The following is a 26,310-nucleotide window of genomic DNA, read 5'->3' on the forward strand; positions in this document are numbered from 1 at the left end:
TTGAAAAAATCATCAATGGTTAGTGCAGATAAAATTATATTCCGAGCCTTAATATCAAATTGGGCTCGTCTATTTTCCTCAACAGTCCAGTTAAAATAAGGTTTTTCAGTCTCTACACCATCAACAGTATTCATAGGAATATAAGGGCCATTTTGTACAGCTTCCCAAATACCTCTATCAACAGACCCCATAAAAATCTCCATTCTAACTTTCCAAAAAGCATAGTTATCACCAGTAAACAATGGAGGTCTGTTAATGGAAGCACCCTCAGCATATACATGGTTTTGATTGTGACCAGCCATTTTCGTAAATTTTGAAAAACTATCAAAGCAAGCTCTGATACCAATTGATGGTATCGGAGGGGGTATTTTTCGAAGAGTATAGCGCAGCGGAATTAACACTCAGAGTGGAGAAAGCGTATTCGATCACAGTTAAACTTAATTTGGTCCTTTTAGTAAAAATAATTTTCTTTCAGAAAATTAATCAAACAGTTGATATGCGTAAAATGTAAAGAGTATAGAGAGCAAGAAAATTCAACACAGAATTTTTATCCTGGTTCGATTCAAAAGAATCTACGTCCAGTTGTTAATCACTATAAAAAGTGATTAACGTTTTCACTAAAAACAGTTTTACAAATTACAATAAGAGTGAATAAAAACAAATAAAAAAAAACCTTCCTTCGACGAACGAACCGGAAGAAGAACACTCTGCCAACTCGAAGAGAACCGCTCCGACTATCGACAAACGAAACACGAGCTTCTCCTATTCACGAGACCAGGCAGAGCACCTTGCTAACTCGAAGAGAGCTTGTGATAACAGTTGAAAAACTGTTATTTTCATGATTAAAATTGACACTAAAAGCAACCTTTACACTTAGAAACTAGCTTGAAATCATGCTTTTCTGTATATTTTTGGAAATAAGAGAGCTGGACAGGTTTATGCTTGATTTCAGTGTTTTTGTGCAGGTTTTAAGGTGAATTTGGTAAAAGAAGTGAAGAAGGAGAGAGATGAAATCAGAAAAGACAATAAAAAGTGCAAAAGGAGAAGCCGAAGTCACCGCTCAGCGGCAGTTTACCGCTGAGCGGCACTCAGGAGTTTGCGGGAGGTCCGCTGAGGGGCAAAATGGCCGCTGAGGGGAGAAAACAAGTCACGCACTCACCGCTGAGCGGTATTTTACCGCTGAGCGGTACTCTGGAAGTCACGGGAGATCCGCTGAGGGGCAAAATGGCCGCTGAGGGGAGAAAACAAGTCACGCAATCACCACTGAGCGGTAGTTTACCGCTGAGCGGCACTTTAATGGGCTTGGACTTGACTTTTTGTAATTTACGAATGATACATAAGCTTTAGGGTTTCCTAGGGTTAGGTATCTCTGGCTGGAACGAGGCAAACACTCTCTCTACCACCCCTTTGAAGGAGGATCTTGGATGCTGAGGCTTCCGCTTCACCTTTTTAGGGTTTATTCTTTCATTCTTTCATTGTAATTCATCTAGGTTCACCATGAATATGGTGAACTAACCTCTTTATGTTTGTTGGGGAATCAATGTAGTCTTGTGAAACTCTCATATATGGAATCTGTTTTTACATCTTTTAATTAAGACTTATGCTTTCTTTCATCATTAGTTAGGGTTTTTCCTCTTTGTTTAATGCTTGCATGGTTTAACTCATTCGATGCATGATTATTGGTTTTGTCGATACGGGAACGTACGGGGAAGTCTAGATCCGGGGAATTTCTCCCAATTTTATATTGGTTGTCGTTAAGCTCCTGTACTTATGAACTAATCATTAGGAATGCTAGGAATTGTATGAACTCGTGATTAGGGAGAAGCCTTCTGGAAAGGTACATTAGAGAGTGGCATTAACAATGGTGATTTGATCGTTGAATTCCTAAAATATATGAGAGTGGATAAGATGAAATTGAACCCCAACAACATATCCATACATAAATTTCATTGAAAGTGTTTATCTTTTGCTTTTTGCCATTGATCACAATTCATGCATACATGTTTATTTTCTGTCTTGCATTTTAAACCCCAATTAATTCGTTTGTAAGTCTTAGTTAATTAAGAAATCACATAACTAAACTAGGCCGTGAGTCCTTTGGGAAGAACGATACTTGGTCTTACCAAGTTTTATTACTTGAACGATTCAGTCATACTTGCCGATTGAAAACAAGTTTGTGACATCATAATTTGGTGTTCATAAATTTGTCCATCAAGTTTTTGGCGCCGCTGCCGGGGACTCGTGGTTTAACTGGTTAATTTGTGTGATTATTGATTATCTTTGACTTATTTTTTTTATTTTTAATTTAAATTTCGAATTATTTTATTTTATTTTATTTTATTTTTCTGTTTATATTTTTCAGTTTGTATTTTATTTGATTTTATTTGATTTTTTTTTCTTTTTGTTTTGTTTTCTGTTTTTCTGTTTTCTGTTTTTATTTTCTGTTTTTTATTTTTCGGTTTTTATTTGATTAGATTAGATTTTATTTTATTTTATTTTATTTTCTGTTTGTATTTTATTTTATTTTATTTTATTTTTCTGTTTTTATTTTTCTGTTTTTATTTCCTATCTTCTTATCTTTTCAATTATATCCTTTGATTTTTTTTTTCTCTATCTTTTTGTGCTAACAATTGTTTTTAGGGTTTTGTGCCTAATGTCTGCAGAATGCAATTTGGTCAAGAATTTAACTATATGGGCACTCAATTCCACCAAAGTAATCTCAACCACTGGTGGGAACCTCACTCAAGCATGGATCAAAGCCAATTTTGGCAAGCTGCTGGACAATTTGAGAACCAACCACAACAACAATGGCAGCAACAACCCTTTCTATCAGGAAGTTTGGATAGGTTGGAGGACACCCTTCAACGATTTTTGAAAAATTCCGACTCTACTCAGAAAAGCATTGAAGAATCATGTAAAAGAATGGAGATGCAACTTCGTTACATCAATCAGAGATTGAATGATGATGTTAATACTGAAGTTAACCTTAAGGAGGAAGGGCAAGTCATTATCACTGAAAGTGACAAGATTATTGATGAGGAAAAATTAGAGGGAGATGAGGAAAGGGTAGAGAGAAAAGAGAAAGAAGAGTTGAGTGAGAAAGATAAAGATGAAGAAAAAGAAAAAGAAGTGGTTGAGAGAGAAGAGAGAAAGAAAATTTGTGTGAAAATAAAGAAGTTGAGGAGAAAAAGAGAAGGGAAGAAAAAAATAAAAGAAAAGAAAAAGAGAAAATTTGGGGAGAGAAAGCGTAAGAAAAAGAAGATGAGAGGAAAGAAGAAGAAATCATATGAAAAATCACATCCTCATCTAAAGAAGAATCATAGGAAGGAAAAGAATTTTAAGTGCTTTATGGAAATCTTCAAGAAATTGGAGATTAAAGTTCCTATGATTGAGACACTGCAACAGGTTCCTGGTTTGATCAAATTTCTGAAGAAGTTCAGTAGAAAGAAGAAAAAGAAGAAGGAACTTGAGCTTTATTTGGTCAAGCTAATGACGTTAAAAGAGCGCTTGCTGGGAGGCAACCCAGTGGATTTAAAGACTTTTGATTTGGTTTTTGTAATTTTTAATTTGCGAACATTATTTTTGTAATTATTTTGTTGGAAATAGCATCTGCTGAAGGATGCTAGGTGGTTAAGTATCTACTGAAGGATACTATGTTTGTAACACCTACTGATGGGTGTTGGTGGATTTTGGGTCAGGCTCGTGACGTTAAACAAGCGCTACCTGGGAGGCAACCCAGTTGATTGAATATTTCTGTTTGTTTGTTTTAGTTAGGGTTTGCATAAGCATTTTGATAATTGAATTGCAGGGAGCCAGTGAGGGGCATGTTTAGGAGGCACGTAGGTTAAGAAAAGAAGGAGAAGAACACATCACGAAAGTGCCGCTGAGCGGTACTTTACCGCTGAGCGGTACTCTCGCAGATTGGGTTTTAGTTCCCCTTAGCGGGACCCGAGCCCATTAGGGTATTTTTAAACCCTAAGCTGCGTATTCTCTCACACTTTCAGATTTTTCTCTGCACAAACACTCCCACATACCTTCTCCAAGGTTTTCCACATCTTTTCACTCTTCCCTCTTAAGAAAATTTCTCTTCCACTCACTTTTTCACTAGTGTGCCATCAAAGTTTGGGGTTGGAAGAGAGCATTCTAGCTTGGAAGCATTCTCATTGCATCTAGTATCTCCACCCAAGTAAGTAAAATGCATTTTGTTCATTCTAGGGTTTTTGATTTTGAATATGATTGTCAAAGCATGAAGATTTAGGGGTTTTGATTTCTTTGCATGATTTGATGATATATTTGATGTTTGAACCGATTAAACTGCATGATTATGAACTGGAAAACTGAAAATTGCATTTGGGTGGAGTTAGGAAAGCTTTAAAACAGGTTTTTCAAAAATCTGCAGAGTTACCGCTGAGGGGTAAATTGCCGCTGAGCGGCACTCTGCCAGATTTGATTTTTCTGGTTTTGTGTGATTTGGAATGTGGTACTGGTGGCGCTGAGGGGAAATTCTGGCCCTCAGCGGTGGTTTAGCTTCGAAAGGAGTTGTGTTCTATGTTTTACTAATGATTAACATCATGTTCTGTGGTTTGGTTTTGTGTTTTGAATGTAGGAATGGCATCCTCATCCGGAAAAAGATTGAAAACCATGGCAAACAAGAGAAAGGAAAAGGAACCAGAGCAACCCCATTCTAGCAGGTTCCTCTCTAGGAAACATGAGAAGCACTTTAAAGTGGTTCAGGACAGGAGACTTCTGATGGAGAGAAAGGTTGGAATGATACCTAACCTTGCTCCTCAATTTGGAGAGCAAGTGTTAGGGAATGATTGGGGAAAGCTAGCCACTTATCCTGCACCTGCCAATATAGCTGTGGTTAAGGAATTTTACACCAATGCAAAGAAGATTGGTGATTATCCAGCTGAGAATTATTTGGGCTATGTTAGAGGCCATGCTATCAGGTATGATCCTGATTCAATTAATAACTTTCTGGACACTGTATGGGCTGGTGAGCAGTGCCAGTTTGCTCTTTGCATGGAGGAAGGTGCTGATTATGAGGATGTGGAGAGAGTACTGTGTATACCTGGAGGACACTTCCAAAGGAATAGATCTGGCTCAGTGGTTAACATTAGGAGGACGGATTTGAATCCTCTTGCAAAGTATTGGATGGCGTTTTCTCATGCCAACATTCAGCCATGTTCACATGTGTCAGATATTACTCTCAGCAGGGCATTTTTCATTTATTGTGCTATCAGAAATTTGAATGTTAATATTGGGCAGGTGATAGCTGATGAGCTTAGTGTGTGCGCTAATACTTCAAACAACAAAGCACCACTAGGACATCCTTCTTTGATCACGCACCTTTGCAAGATAGCTGGGGTGGACACTTCTGCTCCACCTTTTGAGAGGCCAAGAAAAGCTATTGATGAGGCCTACTATAGACAGTACTGTGGAGGTGATGATGCAGCTCAGCCAGTTCCACCACGCCGTGCTCGTAGAGAGAGGGCCAGCACAGAGCCAGACATCTGCTGAGACACATGAAGCAGAGCCATTCCAGATGAGGGACATGTATATGTCTCTTATAGGGGCTCAGTTGCAGTCCATTCACAGAGGGCAGGTGGCCACTGCTGAGATGATTGTGGGGATGTATGATACACCTCCAGCCCACAGGTGGACTATGGATGAATTCCATAATGTGGTAGCTTGGCCAGAGGAGCCAGTGCATGGAGGAGGAGCTGGAGCAGCTGAAGCTTCAGCTAGAGAGATGGAAGAAGATGAAGCTGATGATGATGATGCAGTTGAAGATGATGAAGATGAAGAGGAAGAGGAAGATACAGAGGACAGCTCAGACTGTTGAGGAGCTGAGATAACATTTACTGATAAATGCTATCATATGATTATGCTTTTGTGGTTTAAGTTTTCTGAACTTATTTGTTTTTGTTTTTAGATTAGGGTTTGATGTACTCTATTTGAAACCTGATTTCTTGTGATGGTTTGCTATTAACTGTGATTGTGTGATAAGTAATACTGAATGATGCTTATGATTAACTGATGTTGAGATGATGTGCACATTAAAATGCTTATACAGGTGATTCACAAGTTTTGTGAACAAATGCATGATGTCATGATTGTGATTGTGAAATTAAGCAAGATGTGTATGTCGAATGTGAATGAGCTTATATGTGAGATTTTGAGCTTCAGAGTTGTTATTGTTGAATGCTATTACTTTGAAAGCATGAATGGTTTTGCCCAGGTTTTCTATGATTGAATTAATTGCTTGTTTTGCATCACATGATCAAGGCCATTTGTTGAAAACCTTTTTATTGGCCAAATTCATAAAATTAGCCCACTAAAAGAGAACACTGTGTGTTCTATCTTTTGAACCCTTAGCCTTGAATATACACTGAAAACCCTTAGTTGAAAATCTTTACCTTGAGTTAAGTAGAAGATCTTGTGTGGTATTGTTAAATATTCAAGTTTGGGGTTGTTGGGAAAAACATGAAAAGCATTGAGCTAAGAGTTAAAAAAAAGTAAGAATATGCAAAGAAAAAGAAAAGAAAAGAAAAAGAAGCAAAGCTCAATGCAAAGGCAAAAGAAAGTTGGGAATGAATAAGATGATTGTGTTGTTATGATTCTATTAACTCAAGGATTTTGTGATCCAGAAAAACCAATTTTCTTGTTAGCCCAGCCACATTATAAGCCATAGAAAAGTCCTTGTGATGATGCATGCTTGTGAATGTTTTTGATTGTGGTAAAATGAAAGGCAAAGTTAATTCATGTAACATTGTGATAGTAGAGTGAATGAGTGATCATCTCTTATACACTTGAGTGTGAGTGAAACACTTGACTGAGTGAGGAAATATCACATGAACACATGAACATCCATGTTTAATTGATTGATCATTCATGAAAATAGCATTTGTTGGAATTTAAATGACTTTGTGAATACTAAAGCATGTGCACATTTTGATCGAACTCTTGGTCATAAGTTTGAGTGAAGTTTTTGCTTATCTTGAAAAAAAAGATTTTTGAATGAAGTGAATCATCATATGAATTGGTTTAAAGATAGAGTTACATCTTATTTGCTTGAGGACAAGCAAAGTTTTAAGTTTGGGGTTGTGATAACAGTTGAAAAACTGTTATTTTCATGATTAAAATTGACACTAAAAGCAACCTTTACACTTAGAAACTAGCTTGAAATCATGCTTTTCTGTATATTTTTGGAAATAAGAGAGCTGGACAGGTTTATGCTTGATTTCAGTGTTTTTGTGCAGGTTTTAAGGTGAATTTGGTAAAAGAAGTGAAGAAGGAGAGAGATGAAATCAGAAAAGACAATAAAAAGTGCAAAAGGAGAAGCCGAAGTCACCGCTCAGCGGCAAAATGGCCGCTGAGGGGCAAAATGGCCGCTGAGGGGCAAAATGGCCGCTGAGGGGAGAAAACAAGTCACGCACTCACCGCTGAGCGGTATTTTACCGCTGAGCGGTACTCTGGAAGTCACGGGAGATCCGCTGAGGGGCAAAATGGCCGCTGAGGGGAGAAAACAAGTCACGCAATCACCACTGAGCGGTAGTTTACCGCTGAGCGGCACTTTAATGGGCTTGGACTTGACTTTTTGTAATTTACGAATGATACATAAGCTTTAGGGTTTCCTAGGGTTAGGTATCTCTGGCTGGAACGAGGCAAACACTCTCTCTACCACCCCTTTGAAGGAGGATCTTGGATGCTGAGGCTTCCGCTTCACCTTTTTAGGGTTTATTCTTTCATTCTTTCATTGTAATTCATCTAGGTTCACCATGAATATGGTGAACTAACCTCTTTATGTTTGTTGGGGAATCAATGTAGTCTTGTGAAACTCTCATATATGGAATCTGTTTTTACATCTTTTAATTAAGACTTATGCTTTCTTTCATCATTAGTTAGGGTTTTTCCTCTTTGTTTAATGCTTGCATGGTTTAACTCATTCGATGCATGATTATTGGTTTTGTCGATACGGGAACGTACGGGGAAGTCTAGATCCGGGGAATTTCTCCCAATTTTATATTGGTTGTCGTTAAACTCCTGTACTTATGAACTAATCATTAGGAATGCTAGGAATTGTATGAACTCGTGATTAGGGAGAAGCCTTCTGGAAAGGTACATTAGAGAGTGGCATTAACAATGGTGATTTGATCGTTGAATTCCTAAAATATATGAGAGTGGATAAGATGAAATTGAACCCCAACAACATATCCATACATAAATTTCATTGAAAGTGTTTATCTTTTTCTTTTTGCCATTGATCACAATTCATGCATACATGTTTATTTTCTGTCTTGCATTTTAAACCCCAATTAATTCGTTTGTAAGTCTTAGTTAATTAAGAAATCACATAACTAAACTAGGCCGTGAGTCCTTTGGGAAGAACGATACTTGGTCTTACCAAGTTTTATTACTTGAACGATTCAGTCATACTTGCCGATTGAAAACAAGTTTGTGACATCATAATTTGGTGTTCATAAATTTGTCCATCAGCTTGCTCCGACTATCGACACACGACACGCGAGCCTCTCCTGTTCACGAGACCAAGCAAGGGAACTTGAACTATAGCTTCTGAGAACTTCCTCTGACAAACAGTATTCTGCAAGAGCTTCTGTTCAACAACGTTTCTTTCTAATTTCTCCAAAACAAAATATATAGCCAAGTACACTGAGTGCCAAAGGTCAGCTCCCAACTGCCATGAATAATCGATTATTGTAAGTGATAATCGATTATTCAAGTCCGTTATAGGTTTTCAAAAATGTGATAATCGATTATATGAAGTGATAATCGATTATTCAAGTATGACTTGTGATAATCGATTATTGCTTAATCATAATCGATTATTGTAGTTAAAAATGCAAGTTTACAAGGTTTACACGAATTTCCTACTACATTTAATTTCTACAAATTGCTTTTAACTAATTCTAATATCTTCTGCAACTAAAACTTCTTGTAGCATCATCAAAACAAATTTCTTCAAGATTTACCAATACTCCTTATTGGTAACATTGTCTTTTACAATTTTGTTTTGAAAAGAGAGAAAAGAAAAGAGACAGGATGAAAAAAAAAGAGAGCAGTAAAATAGTGAAAAAAAAAATGTGTGAATAATTGTGAATAATGGAGTCAAGAAGAGGATGGAATTAGAGGTTGTGGGTGTGTTTGAATGTGTTTACACTTGTTCCCCATTGCTCCTCTGTTCCTTATGGTTTGTAGCTTCTTATCCAGATATATCCTCCCTTGTCCTTGGCCCCATTACAACCATGAAAAGACCTTTTGATTTGAACATGCGTATGTGCTTGAGTGTTGATATTAGAGGCTTGCCAAGTCTATTTGTGATTGTTTTCTCGAGTGCATTGAGTGACATTGATTTACCTTAAACACTTGAGAGAAACACTGATTGTGTGCATCTGTGAGGCTCTGTTGCTTTTGATTCATCTCTTGAACTGATTGACTGCTTTCCTTGTACTGAATTGTTTGGATGATTCTTTGAGTATTTGCTTTCATTGACTCTGTGTGGGATTCTGCCTATACCTTTTACCGTCCAGAGTTTGTGAGAATTGTGCAACTGTGTTTCTGTTTTGGAGTCTTGTTGTCTGTCTTTCGAGTCTGTGTCAGCTTCCTGAGGTTTGAGTAGTTCCCTGGTTTTCGTCTTGGTTTTGCCCAGGAGTGCAAAAGACTAAGTGTGGTCTATTTTGATGAGTCGTTATTTCTTGAATTATATTTAGTTTATTGCACTTAAATAAACCAGGGAATTGTGTTTAATTGCTTGTTATTTCCCCGTTTTTCCGAATTCTGCTTAATTTGGTCGGAAATTTGTAATTGTGCTAATTTGGATTTTCTGAGCTGATTAAGTGCATTTTTGAAGTGCAGGAAAATTTTGGAAATACATTTTGGGACATCAGGAAGAGTGCCAAATAAATTCAAGACTCTCCACACAGACATTTGTGAATTAATTAAATTGTAATTCAGTAGTTTAGAATTTTTGTATCAACTCTTATATTTTGGGTCAATTTTTGGTAAATTAGATTAGACCCAAAAATTAGAAGTTAGTGACTTGGCACCCTAGGGTTTTATTGTGTGGACCCTACCCTAAAAAAAGAGGACACACGGCCCTTAGAAAAGGAGCACAGCCGCCACTTGTAGGGGCATTACTTTACACTCTCGGGCTCTCGTTTTTTTTGGGGGGTTCTTGACTTTTTTTTTGGAACATTGTTATTGAATGAAGAATGAGTAGCACACAGGAATTTCATTTTGGTTTGGTGCGCAGAAATTAATTTTTGAGGTGCAGCAAGTTCAATTGATTATTATTTTTCTAGCTATGGTTACGTCCAACGTTGGTGTGGGGTGATTAAATTTTCTTTACATTTGCTTTGGAGTGCTGCATTTACTTTTTGCTAATGGAAAAAGTGTTGATTCATTGTTGAAAAGAGAGGTCACAGCCTTGGGATGGGAATCTGGAGCAGCACATTTAAATGCTTTTAGCAAGGTTTATTGTATTTTAATGGGAGAAGATAAGCACGGTCACTTGTGAGCTGGAAACAACATCCTGGAATGAGGCACGGGTCTAGTTGATGAGAGGTGATTAGATAGGATTTGTACGTGGAGCACAGGAGGCAAATGTTGGTGATTGATGATGAGAAAATAGAAGGCCGAGAAGGTGATTTAGAGTGAAGAAGTGGAGTACGGTGCCAGGGAGCTGTCACGTCCTGCATTGGGGTGCGCTAGCTGCTGTTGATCCTTTTCTTAGAATATTAGCGGGCTGATTTCATTTTGGAGCAAGGAGAGGCGGTGATTCATTTCACCTCCAACCTTGGAAGCACATGGATTCAATTTTTCATCCAATTAGAATAGGACTGCTACCACGTCCAGAAGAGCTCCAAGGGTCTACTTTATTATTATTTTAATGCTTAATCTTATAGTTAAGTTTGGTTACAAATTTTCATATTGAATACATGCTGGAATGCTTGCTAACTTTTAAGTCATGTTTTTTTTTTTAAGTCGCAAATTGCTTCTTTGGATGCTAATCATCACGAAAGTTACTTTTCATTTTTTTTATTGGTTAAAATTTTTGCATTGAATGTTTTAGTCTTGCTGCCGTTTTTTTTTTCGTACCTTGGACATTTAATTTTATTTCACATGCTTGTCACTTTCAATGTTACGTTTTCTAGTTTAGCAATTTCAATTTAAGTGAGTCACGCAAGTTTTCTTTGATTTAGTTGTAATGTTAGTTTTAGTGACCAACCGCTTTTATTTTGTAATTGAGACCGTTTTTACATTTCCGTTTGCATTAGTGTCTTATTTTAAGTTCAGTTGCATTCACAAAAATCTATCAAAACCCCCCACTATGTGTTTGATCTGAGACTGAACCACATTTGGTCCTTGAGATACGACCTAGGAGTCACTTCCTAGTACTATATTGCATTCTTTTATGCACAACTTTTGTGGGAGGTGAGACCCTCTCATCACTCGTAATTAAGGATAGGCCTTCTTGCAAGGTGATTTAAAGAGTGGCATTAGCAATTGATGAAAAGAATGATGAATTCCTAAAGTATATGAGAGTGGATAAGATGAAATTGATAACCCCAACAACATACTCATCCATCTAATTCATTAAAGTGTTTGTATTCCTCTTTTCCATTTATCAAATTCATGCATACATCTTTAATTACTGTCTTTTGCATTTAAACCTAAAATCAATTGTTAACAAGTCTTAAATAATCACCAAATCATATAGCTAACTAGGCCGTGAGTCCTTTGGGAGAATGATACTTGGTCTTACCGAGTTTTATTACTTGATACGATTCGGTCACACTTGCCAAGGGTTAAACAAGTTTGTGACGCCGTTTTTCGGTGTTCATAAATTTGTCATCAGTAGTGAGGTGTCACTCTTACACTCTACCATAACAACTTCACATGAATCAACTTTGCCTTTCATTTAACCACATATCAAACACACTCACAAGCAAGTTATCATCACAAGGACTTTAAAAGGCTTGTATTGAGGCTGGGCTAAGAAGAAAATTTTTTTTCTAGACAACAAAATTCCTTGAGTTAGAGAGTGCATAATTCATTCATTCATATTAAAAATTAACTCTCTTTCTCTTTTATGTGAGAAACCAAATCTTCAACTTATTCCCAACTTTCCTTTCATTGAGCTCAACCTTTCTTTTCTTTCTTTTCTTCTCTTTTATTTTTCTTTTGCCTTTTGCTTTTGCTCAATGCTCTTTGATAAATTTCACAAAGTTCTTTCCAGTTTCTCACCACCCCAAACTTGAACCATTCTCCATTACCACAAAAACATACTCTACTTAACTCAAGGTAAGTATTTCAAAAAGGGTTTTTCCACTTTTCAAATTGACGCTCAAGGTGGAAAGGTTAGAGAAAAAATTGATCTTTATTGGGTTCCTATAAACATTGGCTCTAAGGGAGAAGAAAAACGTGGCCTTGATCATTTGTAACAAGCAAGCAAGTGGTTCAATTATAGAAAATAAGGCAAAATCAATCATGCTTCCAAAGCAATAGCACTAATCAATCAAAAACTCTGGAGCTAGTCTCTCAAAGGTTAACTCAAGTTCCACAATTTGATAAACATCCTGCCCAACATATTAATCACAATTGAAATCATGCATCTGTTTTTTAACAATACTATGAGCAACCACCATCTATTCTTGAAAAGCCTCAACAATCATTAACTCAACATGCATCATAGAACAATAGAGCAAACACAAGAATATTACTCATCACAAACAACAGTTTATCACATCATACTAAACCATTGCACACAACTTATTAAACCAAGTACACAAGCAAAAATAAAAATAAAACAAAATTCAAATAAAATAAAGCAAAAACATAAAAATCCTGATCCAGCAGCATCCATCAGTAGATGCTCTCAGTATCATCCATCAGTAGATGCTCTCTCATATGAATCTTTATTATCATAGCATCCATCAGTAGATGCTTTCAGTAACATCCATCAGTAGATGTCTAATCACAGGGCATCCATCAATAGATGCAAATCTTTCTCATCAGCATCCATAAGTAGATGTTGATCTTTTTTCATCTTCATCGGCATCCATCAGTAGATGCCATCAGTAGCATCCATCAGTAGACGCTATCATTCATCACCCTCATCATAGCAGCATCCATTAATAGACGTTGTCATCTAAGTCCTCCTAGCATCCCTAAGTAGATGTTGTCCAACATCCATCAGTAGATGCTATAATTCCTGCAAAGCAAATTCAAATCCAAAAGAAAAAAGTTAGAAATTGGGTTGCCTCCCAATAAGCGTCTGTTTAACGTCACGAGCCTGACACCATTAAGCACAATCTTCATCTATGATGTTGGTGTTCCTTTTGCTTTCATCACACCAACTTATCTACAACATCTTCTTGTTCACCATCTTTACCCTCCTTGAATAAAGGAGCCTCAATGTCAATAACTTCATTCTCTCTGATATTTTTAACCACTTCATGCACAGACTTGGTGAACGACACTTGAAGGATGGCGCTCAACGCCCTTAATGGGGCACCCAGGCGCGCCCTGCGACCTTCTTTCTCCTTCTTCTCTCGATGATCTTGTGCTCCTAGTACATATTTTTGAATTTTATCATGCAAACACTAAAGAACACTGCACTAGAGCACCCAGACTGTTATCACAACCCCAAACTTAGAACTTTTCTTGTCCTCAAGCAAATAAGATGTAACTCAATCTTCTACCAATCCATTCACTGGTTCACCACATTCAAAAATCCTTCTTTCAAGATAAGTAAATACTCAAATTAGCTTATCAACAAGACTATAATCAAGATGTGCACATGCTTTCAATGTTCACTCAATCACATAATATCCAACAAATGCTATTTTCATGAATGATCAATCAACTAAGCAAAGATGTTCTTATGTGTTCATGGAATCTATCCTCACTAGATAAAGTGTTTCACTCAAACACACAAGTGTATAAAAGATATTCACTCATTCACTTTACTATCACAATATCACATGAATCAACTTTGCCTTTCATTTAACAACAATCAAAAACACTTACAAGCAAGCATCATCACAAGGACTTTTCAATGGCTTATAATGTGGCTAGGCTAATAATAACAATTGGTTTTTCTAGATCACAAAACCCTTAAGTTAAGAGAATCATCTAAACACAACCATTCTTAATTATCCCCAACTTTCTTTTGCATTGAGCTTTTCTTTTCTTTTTCTTCTGCTTTTTACATGCTTAACTTTTGGCTCCATGCTTTTTATTTTCCCTTTCTATTTTTCAACAACCCCAAACTTGAACATTTATCAATACCACAAAATATTTTCAACTTAACTCAAGGTAAAGCTTTTCAAAAAGGGTTTTCAAATCATGTTCAAGGCTAAGGGTTTAAAGGATAGCACACTTAGTGCTCTCTTTTAGTGGGCTAAATTCATGCATCTGGCTAACAAAAGGGTTACCAACAAATGGCCTTGATCATATGATGCAAACAAGCAAGCGATTCAATCATAGAAAACCTAGGCCAAGTCATTCATGCTTTGAAAGTGATAACATTCAACAACAAGTTTGGAGCTCAAAATCTCACATATAGGCTCATTCACATTCCACATACACATCCTGCTTAGCATCATAATCACAATCATAACATCATGCATTTGTTCACAGGGCTTGTGAACCACCTATATAAGCATATAATATGCACATTCTCAATCATCAATCAAGATCCAAACATCATTAAGCAATACTCATCATGCAATAAGTCATAAGCAAACCATCATAACAGACAAGTTTCAAATTGAGTACATCAACCCTATTCTAAAAACAACAGCAAATAAGTTCAATATTACAAAACACTAGGTTGCCTCCCAGTAAGCGCTTGTTTAACGTCACGAGCATGACCCAAAATAATTCAAGGATCCGCCAACTTCATCACTGTGGATAATTGCTCTACTTCTCCTCCTAAATAATACTTGAGACGTTGACCGTTCACCACCCAGCTTCTTTGTCTCAAACTTAGCATATTCCACTGGAATCTCCTTCAATGTCTCCAAGTCCGTCATACATTCACCAATCAATTTTTCTTCTTCTTCATTTAAATCTTCACAAGCATCAATAAAAGTTTTCTCTAGTGGAGAAGAATAACGTACCATCCTTTCTTGCACCATGCAAACTTCATCAAGTATATCAAATTGAAAACATGCTTTATCATCTTTTGGATGTGTCATGGCTTTGAATACATCGAAATTTACTTCTTCATCTTGAACTCTCAATTTGAGCTTACCATTCTCCACATCAATTAAAACTCTGACAGTCTTCATAAATGGTCTCCCAAGAATGAGAGGTACATCTTCATTTTCCTCCATTTCCATGATAACAAAATCCACTGGAAAAACGAATTTGTCTACCTTGACCAGCACATCTTCAACTACTCCATAAGGATATTTAGGAGACCTGTCTGCCAGTTGAAGTGCCATTCTAGTGGGTTTGAGCTCTAAGCCCTCAATTCTTTTAAATACAGACAGCAACATCAAATTAATGTTAGCTCCCAAATCAATTAGAGCTCTTCCAACTTCCAACTCTCTTATAGTGCATGGAATAGTGAAGCTCCCCGGATCCTTAAACGTGGGAGGTAATTCTTGTATGATTGCACTACAATTACCTTTTACTTCAATGGTCTCCTTCTCAATATATTTTCTTTTCTTTGTAAGGAGTTCCTTCAAAAACTTTGCATAAGATGGCATCTGTTGCAATGCTTCTGAGAAAGGAATGGTAATCTCCAGTTTTTTAAACATCTCCATGAACCGCTCAAACTGTTTTTCTTTTTCCTTCCTTGAATAAATCTTTGGATAAGGAAGTATTTTTTCTAACTCTCTCTCTTTTTTTCTCTCACCTAACTCTTCTTCTTTTTTTTCATCTTCCTCTTCTCTCTTTTTTTCTTTCTCAACCATATCTTTCCACTTAAGTGTTTCTTTTTCACTCTCATTTTCTTTCTCTTTTCCCTCTATTTTTCTCTCTTCTAACACTTTACCACTTCTTGTTACAATGGTTTTACATTCTTCATTCAATGTGTTCTTTGCATTCTTTTCACAACCTTCTATCTTGTTAATCATTCTCCCAATGTTCATTTTCATATTGTTAAATGCATCTTCCACATTCTTACAATAAGAGACACTCATTTTCGTGAATTCCCGGAAAGTGTCCTCCAATTTTGTGTTTTTCTCACATGGAATAGGTTGTGGTTGCCATTGTTGCTACTTCTTTTGAACCATTGAAATATTATATATCTCTTGAGGTAGTAGAGAAAGCTTCTTTGTTACTTCTTCTAACTGTTGAATGATGATTTCATTTTGCGCAAACAAGGCGTCTTGAGTTTGCATTTGTAACATTCCCATTTGTTGACTAGGAACTCTTGTTTCGCTGTGTAAATCATTGTCATTAGCAGCCATGTTCTCTATCAATTCTATTGCTTCCTCTGGAGTTTTACATTTAATACTACCTCTAGCTGAGGCATCTAGCATCAACTTGGTTTGTGAACTAAGACCTCCAAGGAAAAGTATAACTACTGCTGCTTCATCAAAACCATGCATGGGAGTCTTTCTTAATAAGCTTTTCTACCTGTCCCATGCTTGACCTAATTTCTCCTCCATGCCTTGTGTGAAAGAAGAGATCTCTTGCTTCCCTTTGTTGACTTTAGATTGTGGGAAGTATTTGTTCAAAAACTTTGCAACCACAGCTTCCCATTCTGTAAAACTACCTTTTGGAAAAGAATTTAACCACAACTTAGCATTGCCTCCCAATGAGAAAGGAAACAAGCTAAGCTTGATTGCTTCATCCGGCACTCCATTTATCTTCACGGTGTTACAGATTTCATTTAAGGTGGTGAGATGTTCATACGGGCTTTCATGTGATAGCCCATTAAACTGATTGCTTTTCACCAATTGTATCAGTGTCGGTTTCACCTCCATGTTTGCAGCGTTGACCCTCGGCCTTGCTATACTGTTAAAGTGTGAGGGCCAACCATAGTGGTATAATCTGCAAGAGTCCGTCTACCATTATTCTCCTCTGCCATATTTTCAGTGCTATGGTAAGACCTTGGTTGTGAAGGTTGTAAAAGTGTCACAGGAGAAGGGATTAGTTCTCTTGAAGTTCGAACTCTTCTCCTCCTTCTACTTTCGTCTAGGCATTCAAGAAGAGGTTCACAAATCCTTTTGCTTCTAGTCCGAATATTACCCTGCATACACAAGGAAACAAAACCCTAGAAAAATTTTGTTAGCACAAAAAGATAGAAAAGAGAAGAAATAATCAAAGCATATAATTGAAAAGATAAGAAGATAGAAAATAAAAACCGAAAATAATAACAAAAAACCTGAAAAACAGAAAAAATAAAAACAAAAAATAAAAAAAATATAAAATTCAAAAATCAAGTCAAAAGTAATCAAAAATCACACAAATAGATTAGTTAAATCACGAGTCCCCGGCAACGGTGCCAAAAACTTGTTTACCCCTCGGCAAGTATAACTGAATCGTATCAAGTAATAATCCTGGTAAGACCATGTATCGTTTCCCAAGAGACTCACGGCCTAGACAATTATGTGATTTATTGATTAATTAATACTTGAGAACAAATTGTTGTAAGTTTCAAATGCAAAAGACTGAAAAGTAAATATGTATGCATGTGATGATCAATGGGCAAGAAGAAATAAAACACGTGAATTGAGATATATGGATAAATTTGTTGTTGGGGTTTATCAATTTCATCCTATCCACTCTCTTGTATTTAGGAATTCATCATTCCTTTCATTAATGTTAATGCCACTTTCTAAATTACTTTAAACTTGATGTCTTGGCAAAGAAAGCCTAATCATAATCACTAGTTTACAATGTCTTGTTTACCTAACAATTAATCATGCATGATAGTGAACAGAAGCTTAAAGGCAACCAACCATCATACTCCTATGTCTAGGTTTGCAATATACTGTTGGGAGAGATTGCCCAGATCTAGATTTCCCCACATGTGCCCATATCGACAAAACCAATAATCATGACATCGAATGAGTTAAACAATGAATGCTTTTAGCAAAGAGGAAAAACCCTAACTATTAATGAAAGAAAGCATGTATCATAAAAATGATCTTGAAGAACAAATTCCATACAAGAGAGTTTCAAAGGATTTACATTGATTCCCCGTCAACAATAAAAGTTTAGTTCACCATATTCATGGTGAAACTAGATGAAATAAAATGGAAAAGTGAAAGATAGAACCCTAGAAAGTTGAGAAAGGAGCCTTAGCATCCAAAATCCTCCTCCAAGGGGTTAAAGAGTGTGTTTTGCTTCATCCCAGCCAAAAATGACTGACTTAGGTTAACTAAAACCTTATACAATATTTTAAAAAATACAGAAAAGTAAGCCCAAGCCCAGAAAAGTGCCGCTCAGCGGTAGTATCGCGTGCTTCATTCTTTCCCTCAACGGTATTTCTCCCCTAAGCGATGCCAACGGGTCTTTGAGAGTACCGCTCAGCAGTAATTGGCGCTGAGCGGTACTTGCGGTTTCTCTTCTTATGCACTTTTTGTGTCCTTTTCTGATTCCATCTCTATCCCTTTTCACTCTTTTCATCAATTTCATCTAAAAACCTGCAAAAACAAGGAAATCAAGCATAAAACCTGTCCAACTGTATTATTTCCAACAATTCAACAAAATCATGAGTTCAAGCTAATTTCTAAGTCATAAAGGTTGTAATTGAAGTCAATTTTAAGTATAAAAATAACAGTTTTTCTACTGTTATCAGTGATGAGGATTATTTAAGGGAAGCTCCTGAAGAGAAGTATCTAAATGAAAATAATCCAATGGAAACGAAAGTGAACATCAAGTAGTTGTTCCAAAGAGCTATCAACAAACACGTGGACTTTCCTTGGACAATATCATTGGAAACATATCTAAAGGGGTAACTACTAGACACAATTTAAATAACTTTTGCCTAACAGTAGCTTTTGTGTCTCAGATAGAGCCCAAGAATATAAAGGAAGCTCTTAAAGATCATAAGTGGTGCATTGTTATGTGTTAAAACTCCGGCAAGTGTACCGAATCGTATAAAGTAATAAACATAGTAAGACCAAGTATCATTTCCCTAGAGACTCACATCCTAAATAGTTATGTGATTTCTTGATTAAATAAGACTTGAAAACAAACTCGTTTGGGTTTAGAATGCAAATACTGAAAAGTAAATATGCATGCAATTTGATCAATTGGACAAAAGTGTAAAGATGAACGGATTTGATATTATGGGATGAATATGTTGTTGGGCTTAGATTTCACCTAGTTTACTCTTATGTATATACGAATTCTACTTCTTCATTAATGTTAATGTCACTATCTAAAATACTTAAAACTCGATTCCTCGGCGAAGAAAGCCTATACTTAATTATTAGTTCATACGATTCCTAGCATTCCTAATAATTAATTCTAAAGATCGGAAGCTTAAGACAACCAGAACTCATACCCTCATTCCTGAGCAATACTGCTTCTGGGAATAATTCTCCAGATCATGAATTGTAAGATACCTTCTGGTACTCATGCAAATCGTACATCATGCTAATGAATGAGTTAAAAGAAGCAAGCATTTTGCGAAGAAGAATTACCTTAACAATTAATGAAAGAAGCATATATAATCAAGAATCAATTTAATGCATGAGAGTTTACAAATGTTACATCATTCCCCAACAACAAATAGATTTTAGTTCATCATTGATATGGTGAAACTAGATTAATAATGGAAAAAGAATGATAGATAAAACCCTAGAAAATGAAGATAGGTGCTTTGATGAGTGCATATTTATGCCCACATTTATGTTTGAAAATTAAAATGTTGATGGGATAATTGTGTTTAAATGGTTGATTTTAAGTGAATTTGTGATGATTGAAATTATTGGGTTTCGGAAATAAAGAGAGGTAAAAAGTAAGTTTTAGCGCATAAATTATTCTTGGATGTTCTAATGTTTATTTGTGCAGCTGAGAATATAAGTTTTATTGGTCTAAATGGCAATTCAAGGCCCAAAATCAGGTTTTATTTGGAAAATAATGTACAGATGGGCCAAACAGGCAACTTTTACCCTTGCACCTCCCAATTTCCTTACATACACCCCTCTTCTCTTAAACAGGCCCAATACTAAGCCAAACAGTAACCTTATTCTAAATACACCTCCTAAATTTCCCTACCCATACCCCTCCTAAGCTAGAGTCCACCAGATCATGCCACGTGTCCAAATCCTACCCACACAGACCTAGCCAACCACATGCCGCCACATCAGCCCTAACACATGAGCATCATCTTCCACCCACTGAAACCCTAGCCGTCGTTCTGCTTCCGCCACTGCCGCAACCTTGCCGCGCCGCTCCGCCTCCGTCCCGCATCATCCCCAACCTCCATTCATCTTCTTCGCATCTCCATGGCTATCGCGATACAACGTTTCTCACACGGCACAATCATCTTCATCACGCCGTTCCATCATTCTCGCACCTTGCCACCACGATTTACGCTCCACACCGTGTTGCCACCGCGACACTACAGGCCACCATCAACCATCGCACAAGTCTTCTTCACCATGGCGCCACCACGCCGCACGGCCTCCGTTAGTGTTCACCACCTGCACTCAGAAAAATCACAGAACCCAGAGTCGCGATTCCACCTTCCTCCATGGCGGCCAACATCTTCTTTCTCGCAAGCCACCGCGAGACTTCAACCGTGTCCGCCATCAAACCTGAAATGCAGAGAAACATCACCAACCCAAAAATCGCAAGTTCGAATCGCGAACGTCGCACACATCAAAACAGCGACCTTCACCACCATCCATCATCTTCTTCGCATCAATGCCGCATCGCCAATGTCGCGCCTCCATCATCAACGAGAGCCATCCGCTTCGTCACCGGACCTGCATCAGATTCGCGGCAGAGGTGGAGGGGGAAGCCCTTTCTCCCAATTTGCAAAACCCTAATTTTGGGTGGGAAAGGGCTGACACGTGGCAAGCTCTCATTGGTCGTGCCCTTCCTCAGTCAAAGCTGGTCAACAGGGGTTCTGGTGCAATTTTGAATAATTCAGTTGGGGCTAAAATGCAGATAGAGGAAATTTCAGGGCATTTGTGTAATTTTAGAAAGTCAGAAAAGATAAAAAATTAAAATTCAGTTGTTGAATTAATTTAAATTGGGAATATCAACAGAAAATATCTTCCAAATAATGTTATAATTATTTAAATCTTTTAGTTATTTGGAAGATATAAGATAAAAGATTCTATCAACTGAATATTCAGAGTCCAAGCCCAATCAAGCCTATTTAAAGAGACCCGAGGGACTTCACTTCATATATTCATTCTCTCATACTCCTCTCACTTTTCTTTCATCTTGTATTCAACTCCATTCATGGAGAGCTAAGCATCTAGGGCTATTCTGCTATAATTCCATGACGGATTCTGAGGTTACGTTCAGTAATGCAATTGTTTACTTTGATTATTGATTTAAGTTTCTCTCTATGTCTTTCATCTCTCTATCTTGTTAAAAGCAAAGATTTTTGCATCATAATGTGTTTGAATCTACATGCATATTGATTATATGAGTTCTAGGGTTTCTAGGTTTAATTGAGAATCTACTTTGATTAATTTAGAAACTTTCATATGATTAATGGTTTTTACTATCAATTGAGAATGTACTTTGATTGATTAGTAATAATTTCAACTATAATCAATTGAGAATTTACTTTGATTGATTAGCTTTTAATTTGGTTAGGAGATTTAGGAATAGACATGATTAAACACAATAGAATTTGATTGAGTATGTACTTTGGTTGAATTTATTGTGAATAATCTAGAAAGGTTTTGCATTTGATTGAGAATTTACTTTGGTTAAATGCATGATCACCCTCAAATTAATTAAGAATGTACTTTAATTAATTTGAAACTTAAACAATAATCAATTGAACAATTATCCGTGAATAACCGATGATGAATCTATCTTGGAAAAGCAGCGGAATTAGCCTATTTCATCGTAACTGTTTTTAAGTTTCTTATTTATTCTTTAAACACTCTTCAACCATTACTTTTATTCATAAGGATTGCATAGCATTCTGATGGACAAATTTATGAACACCAAAATATGATGTCACAAACTTGCTTTACAATCGGCAAGTGTGACCGAATCGTTTCAAGTAATAAACTCGGTAAGACCAAGTATCGTTCTCCCAAAGGACTCACGGCCTAGTTTAGTTATGTGATTCGTTGATTAGCTAAGACTTAAGAACGAAATAATTGGATTTTACTATGCAAAAGACGAAAATAAACATGTATGCATGAGTGTGATCAATGGCTAAGCAAAATACAAAACACTTCAATGGAATATATGGGTGAGTATGTTGTTGGGGTTATCAATTTCATCTTATCCACTCTCATATACTTTAGGAATTCAACATTCAATTCATCATTGTTAATGCCACTCTCTAAATTACCTTTCAAGAAGCCTTCTCCCTAATTACGAGTTCATACGATTCCTAGCATTCCTAATAATTAGTTTTTTTAGCACAGGAGCTTAAGGCAACCAATATACTATTGGGAGAAATTCCCCGGATCTAGACTTCCCCGTACGTTCCCGTATCGACAAAATCAATAATCATGCATTGAATGAGTTAAACAAAGCAAGCATTAAGCAAAGAGGAAAAACCCTAACTAATGATGAAAGAAAGCATAAATCTTAGATTAAGATGCAAGCACAAATTCCATATATTTGAGCTTCAAAAGATTACATTGATTCCCCAACAAACATACAAGGTTTAGTTCACTATATTCATGGTGAACCTAGATGAACAATAATGAAAGAATGAAAGAATGAAAGAGATAGAAAAACCCGAGAAAGAGAAGAGGAGAGCCGTCACCATCTCCCAATCTACCCCGAAGGGGTGAAAAGTGTGTTTCTAGTCCTCCCAGCCAAAGATACAAACCCTAGGACGTGCAAGTCCTTAAATAGGGCATAAAAATAACATAAAACAAGTCCAAGCCCATAAAAACAAAAGAAAACCGGTCCAAGCCCACTTAGAATGGCGCTCAGCGGTATTTACCACTGAGCGGTACTAGCGCATTATCCATTTTGCCCCCCAGCTGCTGTTTTGACCCTCAGCGGTGATTTCGGCACCCGAAAAGTGCCGCTCAGCATGGTATTTTTCGCTCAGCGCCACTCGGTCAGACTTTTCTGCGTTATGGTGGTTTTCAGCATTCTGGTTGATGGTTGACTTTTCTGGTTGACTGGTTGAGTTTTCTGGTTGACTGGTTGACTTTCTGGTTTCTGGTTGACTTTTCAGCACTCCAATCATTCGGTATTCAATTCTTCTTTCAAATAATTTCAATTAGCCTACAAAATCAAGGGAATCTTGCACAACCATTAAATTCACTTTCAACTCTCTTATTCTCAAAACTAAAGCAAAATATGAGTTCAAGCTAGTTTCTAAGTCTTAAAGGTTGCTTTTGGTATCAAATTAAGCATAAAAATAACGGTTTTTCAACCGTTATCACAACCCAAAACTTAAAACTTTGCTTGTCCTCAGCAAAAAGATGTAACTCATCTTCCATCAATCTATATAATGGTTCACCACATTCAAAATCCTTCTTTCAAGACAAGTAAATACTCAATTTAGCTCATCATCAAGACTTAATCAAGATGTGCACATGCTTTTAGTGATCACTCAAACACAACAAATGTTATTTTCATGAATGATCAATTAACAAGCAAAGATGTTTTTATGTGTTCATGGAATCTATCCTCACTAGATAAAGTGTTTCACTCAAACACATAAGTGTATAGGAGATATCATCATTCACTCTACTATACAATGTCACATGAATCAACTTTGCCTTCATTTAACCACAATCAAAAACATTACTAGCAAGCATCATCAAAAACTTGATGTGACAAATTTATGATCACCAAAATATGATGTCACAAACTTGTTTGTTACTATCGGCAAGTATGACCGAATCGTTCAAGTAATAACTGTAAGACCAAGTATCGTTCTTCCCAAAGGACTCACGGCCTAGTTTAGTTGTGTGTTTGTTGATTAGCTAAGACTTAAAGACGAAATATTGGATTATATTATGCAAAGACGAAAATAAACATGTATGCATGAGGTTTGATCAATGGCAAAAGCAAAGATAAACACTTTCAATGAGATTATTATGTATGAATATGTTGTTGGGGTCAATTTCATCTTATCCACTCTCATATATTTTAGGAATTCAACATTCAAATCATCATTGTTAATGCCACTCTCTAAAGTACCTTCAAGAAGGCTTCTCCCTAATTACGAGTTCATACAATTCCTAGCATTCCTAATAATTAGTTCATCAAGTGCAGGAGCTTAACGACAACCAATATACTATTGGGAAGATTCCCCGGATCTAGACTTCCCCGTACGTTCCCGTATCGACAAAACCAATAATCATGCATTGAATGAGTTAAACAACGCAAGCATTAAGCAAAGAGGAAAAACCCTAACTAATGATGAAAGAAAGCATATGTCTTAATAAAAGAGTAAAAACAAATTCCATATATGAGAGCTTCAAAAGATACATTGATTCCCCAACAAACATACAAGTTTAGTTCACCATATTCATGGTGAACCTAGATGAACAATAATGAAAGAATGAAAGATAAAAACCTAGAAAGGTGAAGAGGTAGCCTGAGCATCCAAGATCCTCCTTCAAAGGGGTGGAAGAGAGAGTGTTTGCTTCGTTTCTGCCAAAGATATCAACCCTAAGACATCTAGGTCTTTAAATAGGACATAAAAATAATAGAAAACGGGTCCAGCCCAAACAGATCAAAAATCGCATAAAAACTGGCCCAAAACTCGTCTGGTTGACTTTTTCGTATTCTGGTTGACTGGTTGACTGGTTGACTTTTTGGTTGACTGGTTGACTTTTTTGGTTTCTGGGACTTTTCTGATTCCATCTCTCTCCTTCTTCACTTCTTTCACTAAATTCACCTTAAAACCTGCACAAAAACACTGAAATCAAGCATAAACCTGTCCAGTCTTCTTATTTCTGAAAATATGGATAAAAGCATGATTTCAAGCTAGTTTCTATGTGTAAAGGTTGCTTTTTTGTCATTTTAAGCATGAAAATAACAGTTTTTCAACTGTTATCACAACCCCAAACTTAGAAACTTTGCTTGTCCTCAAGCAAACAAGATGTAACTCAATCTTCAACCAATTCATATGATGGTTCACTCATTCAAAAATCCTCTTTCAAGATAAGTAACAAACTTCACTCAACTTATGACCAAGAGTTCAATCAAGATGTGCACATGCTTTAATGTTCACAGAGTCATTTAAATTCCAACAAATGCTATTTTTCATAATGATCAATCGATTAAGCATGGATGTTCATGTGCTTATGGAATATTTCCTCACTAGGTAAAGTGTTTCACTCAACACACAAGTGTTAAGGTAAAGTGTTTCACTCATTCACTCCACTATCACAATGTTACATGAATCAACTTTGCCTTTCATTTTATACAATCAAAAACATTCACAAGCATGCATATCACAAAGGACTTTTCAATGGCTTTTAATGTGGCGGGCTAACAAGAAATTGGTTTTTTCTGGATCACAAAATCCTTGATTAAGAGAATCATAACAACACAATTTTTCTTATTCTTCCAACTTGCCTTTTGCATTTGCATTGAGCTTTGCTTCTTTTTTTTTTCTTTTTTTTTCTTTTTCTTTGCATATTCTTACTTTTTAGCTCTTAGCTCAATGCTTTTCCTTTTTCAATGTTTTCCCAACAACCCCAAACTTGAAATTTAAACAATACCACACAGATCTTTACTTAACTCAAGGTAAAGATTTTCAATCAAGGGTTTTCAGTGTATGTTCAAGGCTAAGGGTTCAAAGGATAGAACACAAAGTGTTCTCTTTTAGTGGGCTAACTTTATGAATTTGGCCAATAAAAAGGGTTCCACAAACGGACCTTGATCACATGATGCAAAACAAGCAATTGATTCAATCATAGAAAACCTAGGCAAAATCATTCATGATTCCAAAGTAATAGCATTCAATCAATAAAAAACTCTGGAGCTCAAAACCTCACATATAAGCTCATTCACATTGACATACACATCCTGCTTAATTTCACAATCACAATCATAATATCCTACATTTGTTCACAAAGCTTGTGAATCACCTGTATAAGCATTGTATGTGCACATCTCAACATCAATCAATATCAAAGCATCATCAGGCATTACTTATCAACCAACAATCATAAAGCAAACCATCATAACAAA

Source organism: Vigna umbellata, chromosome 7 (genome assembly GCF_029865625.1).
Source record: "Vigna umbellata cultivar VRB3 chromosome 7, Vumbellata_1.0, whole genome shotgun sequence".
Classification (NCBI taxonomy): Eukaryota; Viridiplantae; Streptophyta; class Magnoliopsida; order Fabales; family Fabaceae; genus Vigna; species Vigna umbellata.